At 38.3% G+C, this 25,811-nt stretch overlaps 2 non-coding genes across 2 annotated transcripts; both read right to left on the bottom strand.

The window, feature by feature from the left end:
- Nucleotides 1-1,044: 1,044 nt before the first annotated feature.
- On the bottom strand, nucleotides 1,045-1,151 carry LOC131654379 (small nucleolar RNA R71). Its single transcript, XR_009299420.1, has one exon. It is a non-coding gene; the product is annotated as a small nucleolar RNA R71 (small nucleolar RNA).
- A 12,251-nt stretch (nucleotides 1,152-13,402) lies between these two features.
- LOC131654369 (small nucleolar RNA R71) lies at nucleotides 13,403-13,509 on the bottom strand. The gene has a single exon (XR_009299410.1). It is a non-coding gene; the product is annotated as a small nucleolar RNA R71 (small nucleolar RNA).
- Between the last annotated feature and the right edge of the window lie 12,302 nt (nucleotides 13,510-25,811).

Below are 25,811 nucleotides of genomic sequence, written 5' to 3'. Positions count from 1 at the left end.
AAAAGCTTTTCTAAAATCTAATGGGATGGAGAAAGCGTACATTACGAGTTAGGACAGTAGTCTAAATCAACAGAGCGAGAGTTTGAGAGGAGGATTTTTAATCAATTGAATTAATAAAGATTTTTAATCGAATTAATACATTAGCCAATGGACCTTCGGATCACCAAAAGTTAAACGAAATACATACTGATATCCATCTATTATTATATTTCTTAGAATTCACAATCACTTCCCCTTAGAAACAATCAAAATATTAGTAGCCTTTGCTTTACATAGTAACCTTAGATAACGGTAGATCGATTCATAGTCCCTGTGGATTCGATATCTTTTAAAACTACACGACACGACTGTGCACTTGCAGTCATAAGATTAATAGACACGTAAAGTCGCGATCAAGTTTTTTGGCGCCGTTGCCGGGGACTATTTAAGTCAATATCGTAACTCACTGTTACACCGTAGAGACTAGGGCAATTCTTTACTTTCTTTTTGAACGATTGTATGCCAAATACTCGTTCACAAGGAGGATATTTAATACAACGAATTAACGAGATCGAACGTTTTATTAACATCAAACGTCGAGCTCGCAATCTTCCCGAAGTAGTACCAATTCCGATTAATCAGGAATTGATCTTTACTGATCAAATCAATCAAATTACCCAGAAGTTAGAGATGGCTGCTATTCGTCCTCTTAGAGACTATGTCGCTCCTTCACGCGCTGAACCGCACTCAAGTATAGCACCACCTGCGATTGAGGCGAACAATTTCGAACTGAAACCTTCGTTGGTACTAGCTGTTCAACAGAACCAATTCTCTGGAAGCCCTGCAGACGACCCCAACCTCCATTTATCTGTGTTCGTGCAATATGCCGACACTGTGAAAGCTAACAACGTTAGTTCCGAAACTATTCGATTACGGCTCTTTCCTTTCTCCTTGAGAGATAGAGCTAGAGCATGGCTTCAATCCCTACCTTCTAATTCCATAACTACATGGGACGAATTGAAGAGAGTATTCTTAGCTAGATATTTTCCGCCTAGCAAAACCGCTATGCTAAGAGGTCAAATCAACGGATTTACCCAGAAAGATAACGAATCACTCTTCGAAGCTTGGGAATGATACAAGGACATGCTTAGACTATGCCCTCATCATGGACTCGAACCATGGCTGATCATCCATACTTTCTATGGTGGTCTACTTTATAACACTAAAATGACTATAGATGCCGCTGCTGGCGGAGCATTAATGGATAAACCCCATGATGAAGCATACAACCTCATAGAGAACATGGCACAAAACCATTACCAATGGGGTGGAGAACGAGCCGCTCTAGAGAAAACCCAAACCAAAGGAGGAATGTATGAAGTAAGTGGTATAGACCGCGTTAACACTAAAGTAGACGCTTTAACTCAAAAGATCGAAAACTTAACCATCACTCCTTCAGCCACCGCTGCTGCTGTAGCACCTAACTGCGAAATTTGTGGATTGACTGGACACGCAGTTGCCGAATGTCAACTCTTGACTGGTATCCCATCTGATCATGTAAACTATGCTCAAGGAAACCCTTATTCTAACACGTACAACCCTGGATGGAAGAACCACCCAAACTTTTCGTATAAGAACAACGATGCGTTGTACGTGCCTGGACAAGCACCTGCTGTCCCACCTGGCTATCAAAAAGCGCCTGTAGCTGCTCAAAACGCCCCTAGGAAGTCGAACCTAGAAATCATGATGGAAAACTTTATAGCTTCCCAACAACAAACCAACAAGGACTTCCTAAATCAAAACATCCATAATAGTGAGCAACTAAAACAATTATCGAACAAAGTAGATGCTTTAGCTACACATAACAAAATGTTAGAAACTCAAATTTCACAAGTAGCTCAACAACAAGCACCTACCGCTGCCCCCGCTGGCACGTTTCCTGCTCAACCACAACCCAATCCTAAGGGACATGCGAACGCGATAACACTACAAAGTGGAACGAACTACGATGGACCTATCGAAACGCACCCATGTCACAACAAGAGCCAAAGGAAACCAAAAAGACATCAACTGATGACCAAACTGCTAAGACCAATGAGAACAACACCGAAGTGGAACCTGAAAAAGAAAAACCTTACGTTCCACCCCCACCTTATAAGACACCAATTCCTTACCCTCAGAGATTAGCTAAATCCAAAACCGAAGCGCAATTTAAAAAATTTGTAGAACTTCTAAAACAATTAAATATAACCATACCTTTCACAGAAGCTATAACTCAGATGCCTTCATACGCAAAATTCTTGAAAGAAATTCTATCAAACAAAAAGAAACTCGAGGATAACGAAACTGTAACACTTACCGCTGAATGTAGCGCTATCATCCAAAATAACATGCCTCCCAAACTAAAAGATCCTGGTAGTTTTTCCATACCCTGCGTAATAGGAACGACTATTATAGAAAAAGCCTTGTGCGACTTAGGAGATAGTGTTAGTTTGATGCCTCTTTCAACCGGTAAGAAACTAAATCTGGGTGAGCTTAAGGCAACGAGAATGTCTCTTCAACTAGCTGACCGTTCAGTTAAATACCCTGTAGGAATGTTAGAAAATATCCCTGTGCGTGTAGGCCAATTCTACATCCCAACTGACTTCATCATAATGGATATCCAAGAAGATTCTAACATCCCGATCATATTAGGAAGACCATTCTTAGCAACCGCTGGTGCAATTATAGACGTTAAACGAGGAAAGCTTACCTTCGAAGTAGGAGAAGAGAAAATTGAATTCATTCTTTCCCAATTCCTAAAAGCACCTTCTATAATTGACACATGCTGCTCTGCCGACATAATCGACGAGTGTGTAAATGAAATAAAATCCGAACCACATAAGGAAACAGAGATCCTAAGAATTCCTATACCGCCTATTTTTGAAGATGACAACTGGCGTGGGGAATATCAAGATAACCACCTGAGTGAATTTTTGGCATTAACTCCTGATCCTATACCTGGACCTAAGAAACCTGCTATAGAACTTAAAACACTACCTACCGACCTTAGGTACGAATTCCTAGACGAAGAACTTAACCGACCAGTCATAGTTAACGCCGATTTAGGACAAACTGAGACTGAAAAACTACTCACTGTCCTAAGAAAATACCCAACCACTCTAGGATATAACATATCAGATCTGAAAGGAATAACTCCTTCCCTCTGTATGCATCGCATTATGCTCGAAGAAGATTGCAAAACCTCTAGGGAGCATCAAAGAGGAATAAACCCCATCATGAGCGATGTGATTAAAAAGGAAATCCAAAAACTGTTAGAAGCCGGAATCATATATCCAATATCCGATAGTAAATGGGTTAGTCCTGTTCATGTCGTACCAAAGAAAGGAGGAGTTACTGTAATCACTAACGCAAAAGGAGAATCTGTAGCACAACGTACCCAAACTGGATTGGAGAATGTGCATTGACTATAGGAAGCTAAACAAAGCCACTCGAAAGGATCATTTCCCTTTACCATTCATAGATCAGATGCTCGAACGCCTAGCTAAACACTCACATTTCTGTTATTTGGATGGATACTCCGGATTTTTCCAAATCCCTATTCACCCTGACGACCAAGAAAAGACCACATTTACCTGTCCTTATGGTACATTCGCCTATAGACGAATGCCTTTCGGACTTTGCAATGCACCCGCAACCTTCCAGAGATGCATGATGGCAATATTTTTCCGATTTCCTGGATGGAATAATGGAGGTCTTTATGGACGACTTCTCTGTCTGTGGAGGAAGTTTTGAAAGATGCTTAAAAAACCTTGAATTGGTACTCAAAAGATGCGTAAGCGTTAACCTAGTCCTTAATTGGGAAAAATGCCATTTCATGGTTCGACAAGGAATCGTACTTGGACACATCGTATCCGATAGGGGGATCGAAGTAGATAAAGCAAAAATCGAAATCATCGAAAACCTTCAACCTCCCAAAACAGTTAGAGAAATAAGAAGTTTTCTAGGACACGCTGGTTTTTACCGACGTTTTATTAAGGATTTCTCTAAAATAACCAAGCCCTTAACTGAATTACTGATGAAAGATGCCGAATTCATTTTTGACGATAAATGCACTGAAGCATTCCGAACGCTTAAACAAGCATTAATCTCTGCGCCGATTATGCAACCTCCCGACTGGAGTGAGCCTTTCGAAATAATGTGCGACGCAAGCGATTATGCTGTAGGAGCCGTTCTAGGGCAAAGAAAAGATAAGAAACTACATGTCATATACTATGCGAGTAGAACCCTAGACGAAGCTCAAATGAACTACGCCACGACAGAAAAGGAACTATTAGCTGTCGTATTCGCGTCGGATAAGTTCCGTTCCTACTTGGTAGGATCCAAAATAATCATATATACTGACCACGCCGCTATTAGGTACCTCTTAACCAAGAAAGACGCCAAGCCTAGACTGTTAAGATGGATCCATTTATTACAAGAATTCGACTTAGAAATTAAAGATAAAAAGGGAACCGAAAATGTCGTAGCAGATCACCTCTCTCGACTCGAAAATCTGAAACCCGAACAAGTACCAATCGATGATGATTTCCCTTATGAAAGACTCATCGCTCAGTTGGAAGCTAACGAATTAGAACCATACCATCCAACCACTGAATCCAATAACTTCGTAGAAGTAGCTTTGGCCCGCTCTGCCATACCTTGGTATGCGGACTTCGTAAATTACCTAGCTGCTGGGGTACTTCCTCCTGATCTAAGTTACCAACAGAAGAAGAAATTCTTCCATGACCTAAAACATTACTATTGGGACGACCCCCTCCTTTTCAAAAGAGGCCCCGATGGAATCTTTAGACGTTGTGTACCCGAGGAAGAAATAGGAAGTATAATAACACATTGTCATTCAGCACCATGTGGAGGACACCATAGCACATCTAGAACCTGCGCCAAAATCCTCCAATATGGAATCTTTTGGCCCAACATATGGAAAGACGTTTACTTTGCCGTATTAAATTGTGATAGGTGCCAACGAACCGGAAATATCTCGAGACGTGACGAAATGCCTCAAAAGGGCATCCTAGAAGTAGAAATATTTGACGTCTGGGGAATAGACTTTATGGGTCCGTTTCCATCATCATTCGGAAATAAATATATACTCGTAGTTGTCGATTACGTTTCGAAATGGATAGAAGTTGTCGCCTCTCCTACAAACGATACACGAGTAGTGATCAAACTCTTCAAAAACGTTATCTTTCCTAGGTTTGGTGTGCCAAGACTGGTAATTAGCGATGGTGGGTCTCATTTCATTTCAAGAATCCTTGAAAAACTCCTTCGAAAATATGGAGTAAATCATCGAATAGCTACACCATACCATCCACAAACAAGCGGACAAGTAGAAGTATCTAACCGAGAAATAAAGAAAATATTGGAGAAAACTGTTGCTATATCTAGAAAGGATTTGTCATCCAAGTTAAATGAAGCTTTATGGGCTTATAGAACAGCTTTCAAAACTCCAATTGGAACCACCCCATTCAAACTCGTTTATGGAAAATCATGCCACCTTCCGGTAGAGTTAGAACATAAAGCCTATTGGGCCATTAAGAATTTAAATTTAAATTACACTACTGCTGGTGAAAAACGACTTCTAGACATAAACGAATTAGACGAACTTAGACAAGACGCTTACGAAAACGCCAAAATCTATAAAGAAAGAACGAAAAAATGGCATGACAAGCGTATATCTAGGAAAATTTTTAGCATAGGCGATAAAGTACTATTATTTAATTCTAGACTGAAATTATTTCCTGGAAAGTTACGATCTAGATGGTCTGGTCCTTTCGAAATTACAAACATATTTCCGAGCGGAGCGATAGAAATCAAAGGAGAAACCGTCAAACCTTTTGTCGTAAATGGGCAACGTCTTAAGTATTACCATCATCTCGAACACGACGAAAACATTCAAATTTTTAAACTTGACGAGCTGCCCGCTCATTCAGAAAAATGATATTTATTTTAAATCGTCGAGCTTACGACATAAAACAAAGCGCTTGGTGGGAGACAACCCACAATTTTTCTTCTTATTTTTATTTTTTATTTAAAATATTCTATTCTATTTTTGAATTATTTTAATTTTCCTATTTTTTGTTTTTATGCTTTTCTTTCCATATCTTATAATAATTATTATAATTATAACCGCTATTTTAAATCGTAAAAAAATCTCTCCTTTTTATAATTATAATTATTATTATAACTTGTTACACTTTTAATTTTATTTTTCTCTTTATTTTTCTTTTAAACAACACTAGCCTAGTTCTAACTTAATTTTCATATTTTCAACTTATAGGCTTACTTAACTACTAACTCATCAAGATGCAAGAAGTTGACAATATGGAAGTTGTGTTCCGTGGTAGAGGGCGAGAAGCGAGATATGCTAAGCTAGCTGAGAGGCAAATGAATTTGACTCGCTATCCTCACCACCCGACTATGGAAAGGTTAGGTATCGCAGAAAGCGTCATGCACTTGCTGAACCAAATCGGTTGGACCGGTTCTCACCTGTTCCGCAAGTTTAGTACTTACCGAAAGCTCACTCTGGAATTCTTGAGCTCTTTGAATTATCTGCCTAACTGTGGACAAGGATTGAGGAAAGGAGTTATCCTCTTTCGACTCTTTGGATTAGAATATCAGTTTTGCATCCGAGATTTTGCTGAAATGTTGGAAATCCCTCATGGATCAGATGCATACACCACAGTCCCTGAAGAAAGTCTTGCCTACTGGGAGTTGGAAATATTTTGGGGTAAGATCACTGGTAACGATAACCCTGAAGAGAACGAGTTTCAATCCGAGAACATTCATAACCCTGCTTTCAGATACTTGCATAAGATCATCGCTCACTACATCTTCGGTAAACCCGAAAATGTCATTGAAGTTTCTAGAGAAGAGTTATTCATCATGTTCTGCACCTCTCAGAATCGTCCGGTCAACGCTATCGCATTTATGCTAGCAAACTTCGAGCGCATCATGCAAGACGAAGTTTCACCTATTCTGATCGGCGGATTCGTCACTATGATTGCAAATGCTATAGGTCTGAGACAACCACTGCTTAGATTGACACCTTTTGGTTCCTACAACTCTATGAACATTCGCTTTTGCAATAATCGAGGTATCATTGGTAACCTTGGACCTGATCAGTTTGATTTACTCATTGATAATAAAGTACTAGATGAGTTCACCTTACCGAATCCGAGGGCGAGTGTGCACAACCCTGCTAACTGGCTTTACTATGATCAAATCCCTGAAAGAGAGTCATCTCCAGAAACACCACAAGCTTATGAACATTTAGATGATGACATGTATGTAGCAGAACAAGATTCTGAACTTGACACTCCTCCTGGATACTATGAAAATGGACATATACCCGTAGATTATCTTGAACCTGAATACGAACCTATGCCTGAGGATGATCATGTGCCTGAATATGAGCCTCTACCTGAAGATGAACCCATTCCTGAGTATGAGCCTGAGACTCCTACTGGTTCACAAGAAATTCAATCTGAAGACATGACTGACGTCGAGCTTGAACAACAACAACCTGCTGCATCTGCTGAATCAGTGGCCCCAAGAAGTGCTCCTCCGAGGATCGAGCCTGCTCCTAATCAGAACACGCATGGGCAAGCCATCGATGCACTGCAACACGAAGTACAACATGTGCACAACGAGCTACACACTCTGCAAATGCACTTCTTCAATTTCATCGACACCGTCAATGCTCAATTCGACGAAGTCTTCAAACACATTTATTCTAATGTGCACAACAACAGACGTGGCTAGATGTTGACGCTTAGATTATTAGATTTTATTTCTAGTTTTAGCAATTTCCAATTCCTAGTTTAGAATTTAATTTTCTGCATTTTTACATTCTGTTTCTATCAGCACTCAGTACCAGTTTTAATTTTAATGCATTATTTGTATTCATTTACTGCTACTGTGTTATATTGCACTGCTATTAACTGCTATATATTCCTGAACGCATATAATATATTCAGCTTGGTTACCATTATTTTTGCTGTTTATAGTATTAAAATATGACACTGTTCTGAACAATTTATCACACTATATTGTACCTGTCAGAAACTGCCCAGACCAGTACATGCGTGAAAACCACTCCCTAGGCTAAGGAGACGCACGTCTCCACCCCCGTAGGACCACCCATCTGCATGTTACAGACAGGAGATGCACGTCTCCATATCTTGTCCCCCAGCAGACTGCCTGCCTGAGACACGCGTCTCCCAAGGGCAGTAGCTGCTCTGCTTCGTTGACCTCTAAGAATTTTGAATTTTGAATTTCAAAATTCTTCATTCAATATTCTTCCTTCTCCCCATAATTTCTTCCATTTAAACACCATAAACCACATTCATCCTCCATCACCACCTCTTTAACTCTACATCATTTCCCATTTCTCCATTCCATTCAAAATTCAAACACCACCATAAATCTCTATCAATTCTATATTTACTCCACCATTTTCAAACCTCACTATAAAACCACACCACCACCACTCTTTTTCTTCACAACCTCCAAACCGTTTTTTCTACTCTTCTATTTCTTCACACTATCTCCTTCCAAACACACAATGCCTCCGCGTTCAATCATTCGAAGCGTATGCCCTGAGAGACCTCCTCCCAACCTTGAACACATTATCTTTCGAGAGGAAGACGACAATGCTCAACGAACCAAATACCTCGCTTTCTATGAACGTTCGGTTGTCCCCACGAAATTTGTGAACATCGAATGTCTAGAAACTCTGGGTCTGATAGATGGTGTCACCCGTTTGCTCACAAAATCTAGCCTACACCACCTCTGTACCGAACCCGTACCCACTTATGAGCCGCTCGTCTTAGAGTTTTTAAGCTCTTTCCATTACGACACTCCTTCTGATCAACCACTTTTAACCGGTAACATCCAATTTCGGATGTTTAACCGTGAATTTATTTTGGATCAAGAAACAATTGCTACGTATTTGCATTTTAACAATGCACCAAATGCTCACCGCACAATCTTTCAAGAACTAAATGGCCGACCTTGGGAGGAATTCGCTTTCGAATTTTGGTTTAATCTGACTGGCGAAATTCCTACCGGTTGGAGGACCCTTCATGCTTCTCATATTCAAAACCCCGCTATACGTTATTTTCAACGTGTCTTGGGTCACACTATTTTTGCAAGATCCAACAACCACAAGGTAAACCAAAATGAATTATTGTTCTTATACTGTGCACTAAATAATATCCGTTTCAATGCCGCACCATTTATGCTCCAACACATCCAAGGCTGCATCAACGCCCCCGCTACAAACCCCTTCCTGTTTGGCGGTATTATTACTACCTTGGCCTGTGCCTTAGGTCTCGCTGATGACCTCATCTCACTTTACCACCTCATGATGCCTGCTCAATCCCTCGATCTCACTTACTGCCGTGACTCTCACTTGGTTTCACCCCGTCATGATGGTCGCTACACTCTGGTCATCAACAAAGTTCTAATTCCAAATGTCATCCTGCCATGCCCAGAGCAAATTAACATCCGTTACGTTCAGTGTTGGAGGCTTATTAATGAAAATCCTGAAGAAAACCAACCTGAACATCATAATGAGCCAGTGGATGCAATGGAACAAGAGTTCAACCAAGCACAAGCTGATTTCAACCAACCTCCATCAAAATAATCCTTCGCCTATTACTCTCGATGCCATGTATGCTGCAATTCAACGCCAAGACCAACACTTTCAAGCTATGCAGACAAATCAAAACGAAACACTAAGGCTTATTCGAGAGATGCAACAAGAGCACCATGACTATGCTATTAGGAATGAAGGCCAATACACCGAAATTGCTACACAATTGCATGATCTTAACATTCGTGTAAATGGTTCTCCTACTGATAGACGTCGCCGTGTTCGTACAAGAGGCGCAAGCAGTTCCCGCAACTGCAACAATGAGGAGTAGTTCACATGCATTGAGGACACTGCATCATCTAAGTCTGGGGGAGTCGTATTACTCGCTTTATTATCATTTCCTTTTATTTTATTTTATTTTATTTTCTTTCCTTGTAATGTTTTCTTTTCAAATTCAATAAAGCATATTTATGGAATTTCAAGTCTTATATGCATAATTCCGTGGCTATTACAATTTCTTCCACTTTCTTGAGCCATAACAAAAATTTTTACTCCAAAACGATAAACGCATAACCCCACATGTTCGAGAAGTACGAAGCTACTCAAATACTTAACACATAGAAATCACAATAAAGATTCAAGACAATACCCTTATTGTCCCGGCACTCTAAAACCCCCGAGTGTGCGTAACCGATTTGAGTACCCTTTATACCGAAAACCATCAACTTTAATTTTTGAAGTAACCCTTATTAGTTTATTCTAGCAGTCGGCACCGTCTTAGACACCAACTACGCAGAGAGTCGATGAATATAAGTGAATGATCCTTATAATTATAATTATGTGCTTAACCACTAATAGAAATGTGCCTACTAAGTAAGGTGATCCTCACAAGATCATTTAACCTAACGGTCACAGATCTCAAATACAAAGAAATTAAAAACTCATTGTTGATTGTTTCAGAAGTTACCTGGTACTGAACTTGGTAGCAAGGACTATTGTCCGATTCCCCACAATCTACAAATGAGCGCTAAGGAGTATACCACATAAATATGCCAGAACTCCATAAGAAGGATCATAGTCACTAACCGGCTACTCTGCTATGTGCGTGTCAAGATAATGGGCTTAATGTGACTGTGCGCGAATGAAAAGGGTAAAACAAGATGATGAGTCAAGGTCAAGCTATAATGGCATGATTCGGATCGGTATGCACGCTGGGAGTTGTCTAGTGTCGCTAATGTAAGTCTATTGCTAGGATCTACCGCATAATTTTCAAACGAAAACACTCTATAGCTGAGTATGACCGAACGACGTGGTGGAAGTGTATTTCATTTCACTGTCCTCCTGTTTTTATCTTATTATTTGCTTGAGGACAAGCAAAGGTTCAAGTCTGGGCGAATTTGATAACAAGATTTTATATCATATATTTAGCCTGAAATCCATAAATATTTATAGCATTTTCCGTTAATTATATTGTTTTATTATGATATTATGCGAGTATTTTCTTTGTTTCAGGTTTTACGCTCTTATTGAGATTATTTGTGAAAAGGAGAAGAAACGGAGCTAAATGACTACTATTTGTACCTAAAAGATGAAAAAGGGGTGTTGAAGTAAGAAAGGGGTGCAAAAAGGAGACCCAAAAGCCCAAAGAGAGAGACCAGCCCACGAAGGAGCTAGAAAGACCTAAAGAGCACGTGGAGACGCCCGTCTCCAACGTCTCTCTCTGCCACGTCACGATGAGGAGACGTCCGTCTCCAACTCCCCCTATATTTTCTCCACTTGAGTCTCCCTAAAGAAGTGGAGACGTGCGTCTCCGAGTCCCAGCCCAAAAATGCTACATTCACGGAATCCAACTGCAAAAGTTCACCTATAAATAGAGGCCGCTACTTTAGTTCAAAGGGTCCGATTTTCTGCTAACGAAGTGCTGCCGAAATTATTCTGCGACCATCATTTACTTTCTTGCTTTCAATTCAACTGCTTTAATTTTCTCACAGCAATTTCCACACCGGAGATTGTTGTGAACCTTTTATAAATCTAGCCTTACGTTAGATTTATCCTTTTTATTCCTTGTTTTAAATTTCTGCCCGTTAATTTCCGAAGAACGATCCAGCCAACCTGTGGTGGAAGTTCGATACTTCAAGATTCCATTCAATTCAGATTTACTTTATTTCAGGTTTATCACTTACCGCTTTATTTATTATTGTTATTGCATGATATATTGTATGCCATTTAACATGCCTTTTATTATAAACCAAATTAATTTATGGATGCTTAACCGTATTAATATGTCTGGCTAATTAACTAAGATATCGGTATGTAAAGTAAGTTAACCGTAGGATCCGAAATAAATTGGCTTAATTATATTTTATTAAATATCACTTGTTTTTGGTTTGTATGTCTAATTTAATTAGTAGTCTTAAAACCAACAGAGTGAAAGTTTGAGGGGTTAAGACGGTCAAAGGTTAAAATCAATAGAGCGAAAGTTTGAGATCTTTAACAGATTAGTAGACATAGGACATTAGTTTTAAGGATGGCGAAAGCGTATTAAAACTAATTAGAACTTATTTATTTTCAAAAAATGTTTTTACACCCGCGCGGGATGGCGAAAGCGTACGTTAGGGATATTAGCATGTTCCGAGTCAACAGAGCGAAAGTTTGAGATTAGGAGATTTAAGTAGATAACAACTTCATAAAACAAGCATTTTATTAATTACGTTGTTTCCAAAAAGCTTTTCTAAAATCTAATGGGATGGAGAAAGCGTACATTACGAGTTAGGACAGTAGTCTAAATCAACAGAGCGAGAGTTTGAGAGGAGGATTTTTAATCAATTGAATTAATAAAGATTTTTAATCGAATTAATACATTAGCCAATGGACCTTCGGATCACCAAAAGTTAAACGAAATACATACTGATATCCATCTATTATTATATTTCTTAGAATTCACAATCACTTCCCCTTAAAAACAATCAAAATATTAGTAGCCTTTGCTTTACATAGTAACCTTAGATAACGGTAGATCGATTCATAGTCCCTGTGGATTCGATATCTTTTAAAACTACACGGCACGACTGTGCACTTGCAGTCATAAGATTAATAGACACGTAAAGTCGCGATCAAGTTTTTTGGCGCCGTTGTCGGGGACTATTTAAGTCGATATCGTAACTCACTGTTACACCGTAGAGACTAGGGCAATTCTTTACTTTCTTTTTGAACGATTGTATGCCAAATACTCGTTCACAAGGAGGAGATTTAATACAACGAATTAACGAGATCGAACGTTTTATTCACATCAAACGTCGAGCTCGCAATCTTCCCGAAGTAGCACCAATTCCGATTAATCAGGAATTGATCTTTACTGATCAAATCAATCAAATTACCCCGAAGTTAGAGATGGCTGCTATTCGTCCTCTTAGAGACTATGCCGCTCCTTCACGCGCTGAACCGCACTCAAGTATAGCACCACCTGCGATTGAGGCGAACAATTTCGAACTGAAACCTTCGTTGGTACAAGCTGTTCAACAGAACCAATTCTCTGGAAGCCCTGCAGACGACCCCAACCTCCATTTATCTGTGTTCGTGCAATATGCCGACACTGTCAAAGCTAACAATGTTAGTTCCGAAGCTATTCAATTACGGCTCTTTCCTTTCTCCTTGAGAGATAGAGCTAGAGCATGGCTTCAATCCCTACCTTCTAATTCCATAACTACATGGGACGAATTGAAGAGAGTAATCTTAGCTAGATATTTTCCTCCTAGCAAAACCGCTATGCTAAGAGGTCAAATCAACGGATTTACCCAGAAAGATAACGAATCACTCTTCGAAGCTTGGGAACGATACAAGGACATGCTTAGACTATGCCCTCATCATGGACTCGAACCATGGCTGATCATCCATACTTTCTATGGTGGTCTACTTTATAACACTAAAATGACTATAGATGCCGCTGCTGGCGGAGCATTAATGGACAAACCCCATGATGAAGCATACAACCTCATAGAGAACATGGCACAAAACCATTACCAATGGGGTGGAGAACGAGCCGCTCTAGAGAAAACCCAAACCAAAGGAGGAATGTACGAAGTAAGTGGTATAGACCGCGTTAACGCTAAAGTAGACGCTTTAACTCAAAAGATCGAAAACTTAACCATCACTCCTTCAGCCACCGCTGCTGCTGTAGCACCTAACTGCGAAATTTGTGGATTGATTGGACACACAGTTGCCGAATGTCAACTCTTGACTGGTATCCCATATGATCAAGTAAACTATGCTCAAGGAAACCCTTATTCTAACACGTACAACCCTGGATGGAAGAACCACCCAAACTTTTCGTATAAGAACAACAATGCGTTGTACGCGCCTGGACAAGCACTTGCTGTCCCACCTGGCTATCAAAAAGCGCCTGTAGCTGCTCAAAACGCCCCTAGGAAGTCGAACCTAGAAATCATGATGGAAAACTTTATAGCTTCCCAACAACAAACTAATTCAACGCTACAGTAAGTGGCAATTGTTTTTATAGTGTTTCTATGTATTAGTGAGTGCCAACAATTAATTCTAGGAAGTGCTGCTACAGTACTGATTGGTATTCTCAAATTAACTCTTGGATGTACCTCGTACAGTATGCACTTATATTAAATTGAATTCTCAATAATCTCTTAATTTCACCAATATACCAATTACTAATATCAAAACATGTTTTTAATCTCAATTTCATGGATTCTCAACAAAACCTAACATGTCAAAAACCTAAAATTGAAGAACAAAATCCCTAAATCATGTTAATCTATCTATTGACCCAATCATACTACCCATAATAATAAGGATTCTACTCCTTACCTCTTGTTGATTTCTTGAAACTCTAGTTCTTGTTCTTCTCCTCTCTTAGTCTCCTTTCTCCTCTTTCTCTTCTCTTGTAAATGAACAAATGAAATGATGTCTCTACTCTCTCCAAACCACTACTATCTTATGTCTTAATGGGCTTAAGAAAATAACACCCCTAATTTACTTCTACTTCTAATAATTAGGCCTAATAGATATAATCCTCTAATAACTCAATGTCTCATATTTCCGGTCTAATCTTAATTACTCGGAAAATTCTCAAAACGCTATATATTAACTCATTAATATTTCTAATACTAAAAATATTAAAATTTTCGATTAAATATTGATCCACTATCCCGAACTATTATCGACTAAATTGTTCCAAAATGCAAAAATTTCAATAAACATCACAAATGACTAAATTAAGCAAATAATTATTTTTCCGGGCGTTACAACTCTCCCCCACTTAAAAGATTTTCGGCTTCTAAAATTACCTCAAAAAAACAATTTCGCATACGATTCTCTCATCTTATCCTCGAGTTCCCAAGTGATATTGCCATCAGCAACTCCACCCCATATCACTTTCACCAAAGCAATCTCCTTATCATGAAGCTCACTTCTCGATCTTTAATTCGCATAGGTGATGTATCAACCGTCAAATTATCTCTTACTTGAACATCATCTAATTGAACAACATGCGATGGATCCGCAATGTACCTCCTCAATTGAGACACATGGAATACATCATGAAGATTAGAAAGAGACAGTGGCAATGCAATCCGATATGCCACTTCACCTACCCTCTCTGAAATCTGATAAGGACCAATGAAATGCAACATCAACTTACGCGACTTCAAAGCGCTACCAACACCTATTATTAGCGTAACTCGAAGAAACACATGATCATCCTTCTCAAACTCAAGAGCCTTCCTCCTCTTATCATGATAACTCTTTTAACGACTCTGAGAAGCCTTCATATTCTATTGAATCATTTTAATCTTATCCGTAGTCTCTTGAGTCAAATCGGGTCCAACTACAGCACTCTCTCCCGATTCATACCAACACAGAGGAGTTCTACACCTTCTACCATAAAGAGCCTAAAAAGGTGTCATTCCAATACTCGAATGGAAACTATTGTTATACGTAAACTCAATCAAAGGAAAGAAACTATCCCAATTTCTTCCTTGTTCTAAAAGACAAGACCTCGAAAGATCTTCAAGGGACTGAATAGTCCTCTCCGTTTTACCATCAGTTTGCGGGTGATACGCCGAACTCAAACGCAACTTCGTATTTAAAGCACTTTGCAAACCTTCCCAAAATTTCGAAGTGAAACTTGGATCTCTATCTGAAACAATACTCGACAGAATACCATGCAAACACACAATCTTCTCGATATATGACTTAGCAAGCCTCTCCATCGAATAATCCATCCTCATCAGAATAAAATGAGCACATTTCGTCAACCTATCCACAATGACCCAAATCGCCTCACAATTACTCGATGTTCTCAACAAACCCGAAACAAAATCCATATAGATACTATCCCACTTCCACTCGGGAATAGATAACGATTGTATCAAACCAAACGGCTTATGATGTTCAAACTTTGACTTTTGACAAGTTAAACATGAATACACAAATTCTGCTATATCCTTCTTCATACCTTGCCACCAAAAAAATTTCCTCAAATCTTGATACATTTTAGTAGCACCAGGATGAATACTCAAACCACTTCTATACCATTCCTCAATGTCATACCCCAAAATTTTCCCACCATATTTTCATGCAAGACTCATCCAAGTATCAAAAGCTCAAGACTCAACTGAGTACACACCCTCCTAATCAGAGGCCTTCAAATTAGGGTTTTGAATTTCTTAAGGAAGATGAGTGAATCAAGGTATCAAGCAGGATTCATATGACCTCTTATGATCCAAATTAATCCCATGACATGTTTCAAGCCTCAGTTCCCATGATTGCTCAGTCAAAAGCTCAGAAAGTCAACAGTCGACTAGTTTGACCTAAAAGTCAACTGTGGTCAAAATACAGTCAAAATTCTTGATTTTTGGTCAACATCCTTATTTTGAAGTAACATTCATCATTTGATCAAGGGTTGATCATGATTCATCAAGGAAAATTCAGAAATCAACAAAACTCAAAGTTTCTAAATTAGGGTTTTTGACCTAAAAGTCAACTGAACTTTGAAGCAAATTGAATTCTATACAACTTTGTCTCTCTAATGCCAAGGCCAAAAATGCTTCATTTGAGAGATATGAGCCAAAACATTACAGGTCCTTCTAGAAGATCGCAAAAAGATGTTTTTTGAAGGATAAAAAACACTTAGAAATGGGGGATTGAATAACTGTATCTCAAAAACTTAGAAGATAAAAACAATCAACACAATGATTTTTATCCTGGTTCATTATTAACCAAACTACTCCAGTCCACCCCCTTAGAGTGATTTACCTCAACTGAGGATTTAATCCACTAATCCAACTGAGTACAATGGTTATCCACTTAGAAATACTCTAAGTCTTCTAGAGTATCCTGATCACAACTTGATCACTCTAGGAAATCTTTTACAATCAATGTAAAATAAAGTTTACAAGATTTTAATGCTTCTAATAAAGCTGTAATCACCACTGTGATATTTCTCTTAAGTTCTAAACTTAACACTCACTAAATATTACAAGAGTTTGTAAGGTTGAAGACGAAGTTCGTAAGCTTTTGAATTTGACAGCAATTTTGTATGTTTGCACAAGTGTTATTTTTGCTTCTGATCAGAACTTCTATTTATAGGCGTTGAGAGGAAAAGACCGTTGGGAGCATTTAATGCTTTGCGTGAATAGTACACCGCTGCATTTAATGTTTCACACTTTTGTCAACTACCTCGAGCCTTGCTTTTATTGCTTTTACTGACTTTGCCTTTTGTAGCTTCTAACGTTCCTTTTGTCAGTCAGAGATTAGACGTTACAACCTTTCATCTTGTACTTTCTTTTGGACTCAGATTTTGTAGATAACAATGTTTGAATATCAGAGCCATCATCTTTGGTGCAGAGCATCTTCTATCTTCTGACTTTGAAGAGCTTTGAGCGTGATACCATCAGAACTTCAGAGCTTGTTCTTCTGACTTCCATTCTTCTAACTTCCATTCTTCTGATGCTTTCCAGTTCATGTTCTGATTCTGCTTGACCATCTTCTGATGTCTAGCCAGAGCACGTTCTGACGAAGCCATCCAGAACCTTCTGAGTCAGTTGTTTCTGAGCGCTGATTTGTGCATACTCTTTATATATTTCCTGAAATGGAAAATGCAAAGGCTTAGAGTACCATATTATCTTATACAAAATTCATATATAATGTTATCATCAAAACACAGAATATTGATCAGAACAATTCTTGTTCTAACAATCTCCCCCTTTTTGATGATGACAAAAACATATATAATTGATATGAATTTGTATCCAGAATATCAGATGAACAAAGACAATTACACAGATATAGCATAAGCATATAATAAGAGTGCGTGAATATGCCTCAACAATCTCCCCCTGAAATTAATACTAGAAGAATTTATAAATAAAAAACTTCCCTGAGTATTTTTCCATTTCAGTTGAGACTTTCACGTAGAATAGAACTTCAGAACATTCAGAGCTTCTCTTCAGAGCTTCCATTGGACAACTGCAGAGCTTTGAGTTTCTCTTTGTAATTAATTGTATCAGAGCATTCTTCTTGCTTCTGATTTTGAAGCTTCAGAGCACTAAGCTTGCTTTATTTCTTTAAGAGTTTGCTTTTCCTTAGAATTGCTTTTCCCATGTATTTTCTTCTCATGTTGAGCTTTGTCCAGAATATCTCATTCCTGCAAAACTATCAAAGACAGAAAAACTTGCAAATAATGTTAGGAATGTTGAGACTTAAGCCCAGCAACTGATATTATAAATCAATTCAATTATCACATTTCTCCCCCTTTTTGTCATAACATCAAAAAGCATAAAGATTCAGATGAAAAAGACACACGAAGTGAAGAAAGAAAAGATAATTTTTCATTGATAATTAATCAGAAGAAATCAATACAGAATCAGGTGCAATTCAAGCAGATGCAAAAAGCAAGGAAAACAAACTAAGACACAAGACAGACTACGACTGGCTAAGCTTAGAAGCTAAGATGGCCAGAAGGTTCTTAATCTCAGTAGTGTCTTCAACTTGCTTCTGAGTAGCTTCCTTTTGAGTCTGCATAAAGGATCTGAACTCAGCATGTGTGTCCTCGTGCTTGTCTAGACGAAGAGCCAAGTTAGCTTGATTCTGTTGGAGCTCCTTCATAGTTTTTATCAAAACAGAAGCAGAAGGACCAGCAGAAGCAGCATCAAAGTTGTTGTCTAGAACAGGAGGATTTGCGCCAGCTTCAACCATAAGAACATCTTCATGATTTTCTTCAACAGGAATATCTTCAGCAGGATGTTCTAAGCCTTGAAGAATTGCAGCCAGATTTTCTGGAGGAGTTGGAGTCTCAGGTTCTGGAGGGTACTCAACTTCTGGGAAGACCATGTTAGGAGCCTTTTCAGAAGGGTTCTCCCTAAGCCAGTTGAACAAGGCCATAAAATCTCTAGTCAGAACCTTGTATGGATGCGGCTTCCACACAACGATTGCCAGAGGATATTCTTCTTCAAGCTCATCAACAAATTCCTTCTCTTCAAAAGGCTTCCAGCTGGTGATGGGATGGTATTCCATCATCATACTCTAGAAGGAATCCAGAGGGTCCAGGAGCAGCAACTAAGCACTCTTTCTGAAGATCCAGAAAGTCAGATTGAATCTCCCTTCTGAAAGCTCTCCAGAGCTTCCCAACAGCTACATGATCCATCTTGGATTCATGAGCAACCTTCAGAACGTCTAAACATGTCCTAACCTTGTTAGATAAAAATTTAAAACTTGCATCAACAGAAGGTTTTGGAGGTTTAGTTCTGGGAGGTGAAATGGGAGTTTGAAGGTTTGGAGAGGAGATTGGATTATCTGGGTAAGAGAGGGCATAAGATTGAGGAACTCTATCCAGAACAAATACTGTTTCAGAAGAGGGTGGTTGAGAGGATTCAGCTTCATGGTCTGAGTCTAAAACCACAACAACAGGGTCAGAAGTTGGTTTGGGTTTACGGGGATATTGCTTCATAAGGTTGGTGAAAGAATCAGAATCAGAGGGTTCAGAAGATAAAGGTGTGAAATTGCAGAACACAGCAGTGTCTACAAGAGTATAGTTGGAATGTGGAGGAGGTTGAGAAGTGGATATATTTGCGTGAGGAGGAATGATGGTGTTTAGGGGTGTGGCTTCAAAGATTGGTTCAGAAACTGGGGGATCAGAATCAAGAATAGGCGTAGTGCCTTTAAACTTGGGTGAAGGAGGAGGGGTGAGAACTTTGGTGTTTGAAGGTGTTGGGGCTTTTTCTGGGGCTTTTTCTGGTTGAAATTCGGGGGTAGCTTCTGTTGATACAACATTTGAATTTAACACAGGAGCAGAACCAGGTTCAGATATTACAATACCTGAAGGGCGCTTCTTCTTTGGAGGCCTAGCAGGTCCTTCTCCAATTGTCTTCCTTTTCTTCTCCTTCTGTATCTCTACCTTCAGCCTTCCTTTCAAGTCTTCCTTTTTTTTTTTCAACTTCCCTCTTCTGTACTTCCTTCTTATCTTTCTTCTTTTCCTTTTTCTTCTCTTCTTCTTTCTTTCCTTTATCATTCTTCTTTTGCTTCTTCTTTTCTACTTCTCCTTCTTCCTTCTGTTCCTTCTTCTGTTCATCCTTCTTTTCTTTTTCTTTCTTATCATCCTTCTTCTCTTCACTGATTGTAGGAAGATCTAACCTTCTTTTTATTCTCCTTTCTTGCTCTGGCACTACTTCTGGAACATGATCAGTAGTAGTGGCATCATTCTGATTGCTTATCCAAATAGGATCACACTCAGTACCAACTTCCCTATGCATAGCAATGTAGTTGACAATAACTTCTGGTCGTTCTTTCCTGAAGAACAGCTCAAAGTCAGCCAGAACAGGACCTCTTCTGGACCTAACTTCTGTGTTTACTTTTGGAGTAGTAACAATAGACTTAATTATTCCCATTTCCTTTAGAGTATGAGCATTCAGAGTACTTCCAATAATGGTGTAAGGATCTTTAATTATGCCAGCATTCTACATATTTTCAACTATTTTTGTTTGTACCAGAAGATTTGTGATGATTCTCCCAAAAGGGATAATGTTCCTTTTGCTGTTCGGATACTTCAGTCTGTTTTCTTCTCTAGAGTCATTTACCGCATGCCACATGTGATTGAATATGATGTAGGGAAGATCCACTTTTTCCTGCTTACCAATATAATACATAATGTAATGTTGGTCCTTGTTTACAAAGTTTGACGAATTTGTTGATTTTCTGTGGTAAAAGCAACCCAGAAGGATCTTAGTCCATACCTTGCATATAGTTTTCAAATCCTTAACTTCCTTAGACTTCTTTCCATTCTGAAAGATTTCTGCATAAACAGCATCCCAATCAGTTCTAGGAGTTGCTTCAAAAACACCTTCAACATTCACCAACCCAAACAACTTTCTTAGAAGGGTTTCTGTAATTGAGAAGAGTTCACCATGAACTATTGTAATACGGTGAACTGACTTTATCGAAATGTTGCGGATAGCAAGAGTCGCCACCGACTTTTATTTTATCCAATTTTAGGAAAGGCTAAAAGAACAGGAAAAGACCTTTAAAAAAGATTTTGAGTTCGGGGGTAAGTTATACAATGGGAAGGTGTAAGGCACCCTTTGCATCCATGGTTATCCATGGGCTCTTAATTGCTTAGCTCACTTTGTTTTTAAAATGTTTGAAAAGATTTTCGAAGAAGAGCTTTAGCTTGTAAATAAGCGTAGTCTTTTTGAATTCGATTTTGAAAAGAAGGTGTGAAAAGCATTTGAATTTTAGAGCAAGCAATTAGTAGCAATTACCCTTAAGTTATAATAAAAAAATGTCATTTTAGCTTTTTAGGGTGAAAGGGTCTATCCATACCATGAGAGGGTAGGAAGTCTTTCAATTGGATGTTGAAGGGTCATCGAGAAATATCGTTCGCCATAAGACTGTCCCTACCATAAAGAGGGCAGGTAGTCTAAGGGAAGGATACAATAGTCATTTAGGCAACATGTAAAGACTCCTTAGCATTCGGAGGGACGATCATCATTTATAGAGGAAACATCGAGAGACCATATCATATTTATCGTAGGCAACTCGAAGGGACTATGATCTTTATATCGAGGGACTATGATGATTTTATCTAAGGCAACAGGCTAAGGAGTCCCTACGCTCGAAGGGACTTGACTATTCTGATCGAAAGGCAACAGTGAGAGGAGTTACCCTAAAGGTGGGTGTGTGCAGCAATCAAGTGATTAATATTCAGATAATTTTATCTTGCATTAGTGAGTTACGTCCAGTTATCAGTCTTGCCACTCCCTATTTTACTAACCACGCAGTTAATATATTGACGGAAAAAATAAAGTGCGGAAATTAAATCCTACGCTATTACAGGGCTTCGGGATTAGGGGGATACATAACCAAAAAAGCGGGGGATGCGGAAAGTATAAAGGCCCTAATTACAATTACATCAAAAGGAATTTGCAACCTATACATATTTTAGAATTTAAATAAATACTAAAATAAATAATTAAATAAAGGCGGAAATTGAACAATAAATAAATAAATAATAGGCGCAAATTAAACAACCATGCGACATTCATAGAGTTTGAGATGAGAAGAGAATCGTATTGAAATTAGAATTTAGTAGGTTTGAATATTTGAGAGAAAATAAGGATTAAAACCTAAATCTAATTTAACCTAATTACTAAATTAAAACTAATAATCATTACTTACTCATTTAATTAAATTAGCTAAAAAATAAAATAAAAATAAAAACTAAAATTGATTAAAACCTATGTCTAAATATTTTTAACCTAAAAATAAACTAAATCCTAATTTTAATTAACCTAAACCCTATTAAAAAAAATCAATTTTTATTGTGTTTTTAAAATTAACTAATTAAAACAATTGTGAAAATTAATTTGTTATATATAAAAACCTAATTTCAATTATGTGTTAGTGTTTGATTGTATAAAAAACATAATTAGTGATTAATATTGAAAAAGAAAAGAGAAAATAAAAAACAAGTATAAGAAGATAATAATAATAATAACAATAATAATAAAAAATTTAGAAAGAACCAGGCGTTTGGTCTAGTGCGGAAGTGCTCTAAGTGTTTACGGTGGACTAGCGTCTAGGCGCCCTTGGATCTGGCTCAGGTGAGATCATGCGGTTGGTGATTGAGGGCGTCTTGTGGACTCATGTGCGCTGTAGGTACCTGATCTGCAACCAACGAAAAATATGAAGAAAAAACCCAAAATGTCTTTACTTGGAATCGACCCCAAGTCATGGTAGTCACCAAATATGGCCTGGCCAGCTGCACCAACACATTAATCCGTTAAAAATACGCTTGCAGAAAAATAAATACAAAATTTAAATCATATTGGAAAAGTCATACAATTCAAAACCGGGTCCCACATCTCCACACGTTCACCAATAAAAAGGAGAGAGAGAGATCACTGCATTGACTGGCCAATGGATATACGCCATGCAGCGAGTCAAAGATTCCAATCTCCACGTCGTCGTCATCTACCTCCGTACCTATGGAATTTGTTGCGAATTTTATTGCGGATTTACCTGCGGATTTTTCCGCAGGTAAATTGTTTTCCATGGCTGCCTTTTGGTACCTGCGAAATTACAACTAAACAAGGCCAAGGCTGCCCAGATCACATAAATAAGGTGCTACGAATTCATTAGCATCGTTGTTTTGGGCTGAAACGCACTGTAACGTGGGATACGAAGCAACATGAATAATATGCCCTAACAATGGCATGTGTTCGTTCCTACACCAAACCTTAACAACGATGATTCTAACAGACTCTAAACACCACGTTGATCATAATTACATGCATAAAACTCAATTATATTTCTTGGATTAAAGGTTTGAAGTTTGAAAAATGCATACCAACTTGTGACGGCTAAGGGAGGTGACTGAACGAGCTTCGGGCTTCAGTGGTGGTTGGGACAGATTCCTGGGATCTCCAGGAGGATAGCTGAATGCTTAGCTTTGGCTGAAACTTGCTGAAGTCCCTCTTGCGTTGTGCCCTAGTTTTAGAGAAATATTTGTCTTGTGGAACCCTATTCCTCTTGGCCTCCTCCTTGATTTTTTCGTGTCCCTTGGCTTCTGAGAATGTGAGTTTATATAGGGTGAGAATTAGGTCATTTGGTTTTAGAAAGAAATCATATGTTGGAGAGATTGGAATTTGATTAAAATGTGTGTTAAATCTTTCTATTATTGACTCAATATCATTCCAATATTTTTCACGTACTAGGGCCTCTTGGATTATGATTTTATTTTTGATTTAAATCAAGGAGAAAGATTGGAATAATCACCATATAATTATTTTGTGATTTTATTTGTTTTTTATTTGAATTTAAGTGAATAAAATCAAATATAAATCAAACAATATCATAAAAATAATTATGTTTGACTAATGGACCCCTTTTGGGCTTAATATCACGTGGGAAGTTCAAATATTGAGGCCCATTTGAAGAAAAATCAAGATTACTCAATGTTGGCTTCATGCAGTTTTCTCCAAAATCACTCAACTTCGACCCTGCGTATCTCTCTCAATTTTAACCCTATGAGGGTGTTTTTGACCATTTTAGAAAGCTCAAGATGTCCTTTAAAACCTCCTTTTAGTTTCATCTCAATTGAGTTTACCATGTTCATGTACCATTCTTCGAGAAAAAATAACTTTTTGTTGACTTTCAAAAGGACCTATAATGTTTTGATCCATATATCTCAAATGAAGCATTTTTAGCCTTGGCATGTGAGAGACAAAGTTGTAGAAAATTCAATTTCCTTCAAAATGAGCTTTCTATGGAGAATTTCTGATGTTCCATGTGAAAGTTATGGCTGGTCAAAGTTGGGTTGACTTTCTCCTTAAAAAGCCTAATTTAGAAACTCAGGCTCTTGATGACTTTGGAGCTTTTCTTGATGAATCATGATCAATCCTTGATCAAATGATGAATGATACTTCATAATGAGGATATTGACCAAAAATCAAAAGTTTTGACTGTGGTTTGACCATAGTTTTACGTTTAGGTCAACCAGTCGATTATTGATCGTTTGGGCCATTGGGCGAGCAATCTTTTTGAATCAGAGCTTGAAAATTGGCATGAGGATCCTTTGAGGCATATAAGAGGTTATGAGGTCCACTTGAATTGTCAGAACTTGATTTTTCTTGAAGAGGAGCAAAAACCCTAGTTGTGGGTTGTTTGTTTAGGAGAGTATGCATCCCCTTAGATCTTGACCTGTTGATACTTGGATGAGCTTGAGTATTAAATGTGGTGGGAAAATTTTGGGGTATGACAACTATGGAGAGAATTGCTTTAGGCACTACGGTTGCATGAACCCAGAATTCTTTCACTTAATCTGGATAGACTGGTCCACACATATCATAGAATAAAGGTCCCCAACCTAGAAAAACCATATTCTCTGTAAGATGAATATCATGTTTTTCCAGATTATCAAAATCTACCATCAACTCGCAGATAACTTCCAACTGATCCAACGGAATCAAACAGGTTTTCTGGGGAACAAGTGGTTGCTCTTGATCTTGTTCTTGTTGATGTTGTTGCTGAGAAGACGAACCAACATTTTGCTTTGAAGGGGAAGCCATTGTAGCACTTCTGAGATTACTGGGTTTCTTTTTAGGGTTTGAGAAGAGAAAAAAAATGAAAGAAACGCATAAAACTAGAGAATGATGAATGTGTGAAAAAGAGTAAAAAAGATTGTGAGAGGTGTTTAAATAGGCACGGATTTGAAACAAAATGTAATTAAATTCTGAGAATGAACAGTTACAGAATGCAGAGAATCAAATGCATTTAATGTTGAGTGACGTTAGAAGAAAACGTGAGATTTGAAGTGATTTGCACAGTTACCTAGGACGGCGTCTCATCAACTGCACGCATACTTGTCCCTTCAGAATGAACACGTGTTCATCATCTGGTATAGCTGGTGACAGCTGTTTTAGTTTAAAAGAAATTCTGAATCATCTTAGACATATGAAACGTTAGCAATAACAGAATCAGAATATCTAAATGATCAATAAATGCAGAATATCTGATAAGAAAAAAAATAAGCATTTCAAATCTAATCCATATATCAGATCTTCTCATCCTTTCATTCTGGGCATAAATCCATACTGATATTCTTTAGAATGAACTTAAACCTATCTTCAACAAGGGGTTTTGTGAAGATATCAGC

This window comes from Vicia villosa, linkage group LG2 (genome assembly GCF_029867415.1).
Source record: "Vicia villosa cultivar HV-30 ecotype Madison, WI linkage group LG2, Vvil1.0, whole genome shotgun sequence".
Taxonomy (NCBI): domain Eukaryota; kingdom Viridiplantae; phylum Streptophyta; class Magnoliopsida; order Fabales; family Fabaceae; genus Vicia; species Vicia villosa.
The sequence above is the reverse complement of the archived record's forward strand: the minus strand, read 5'-3'. Positions and strand labels throughout refer to the sequence as shown.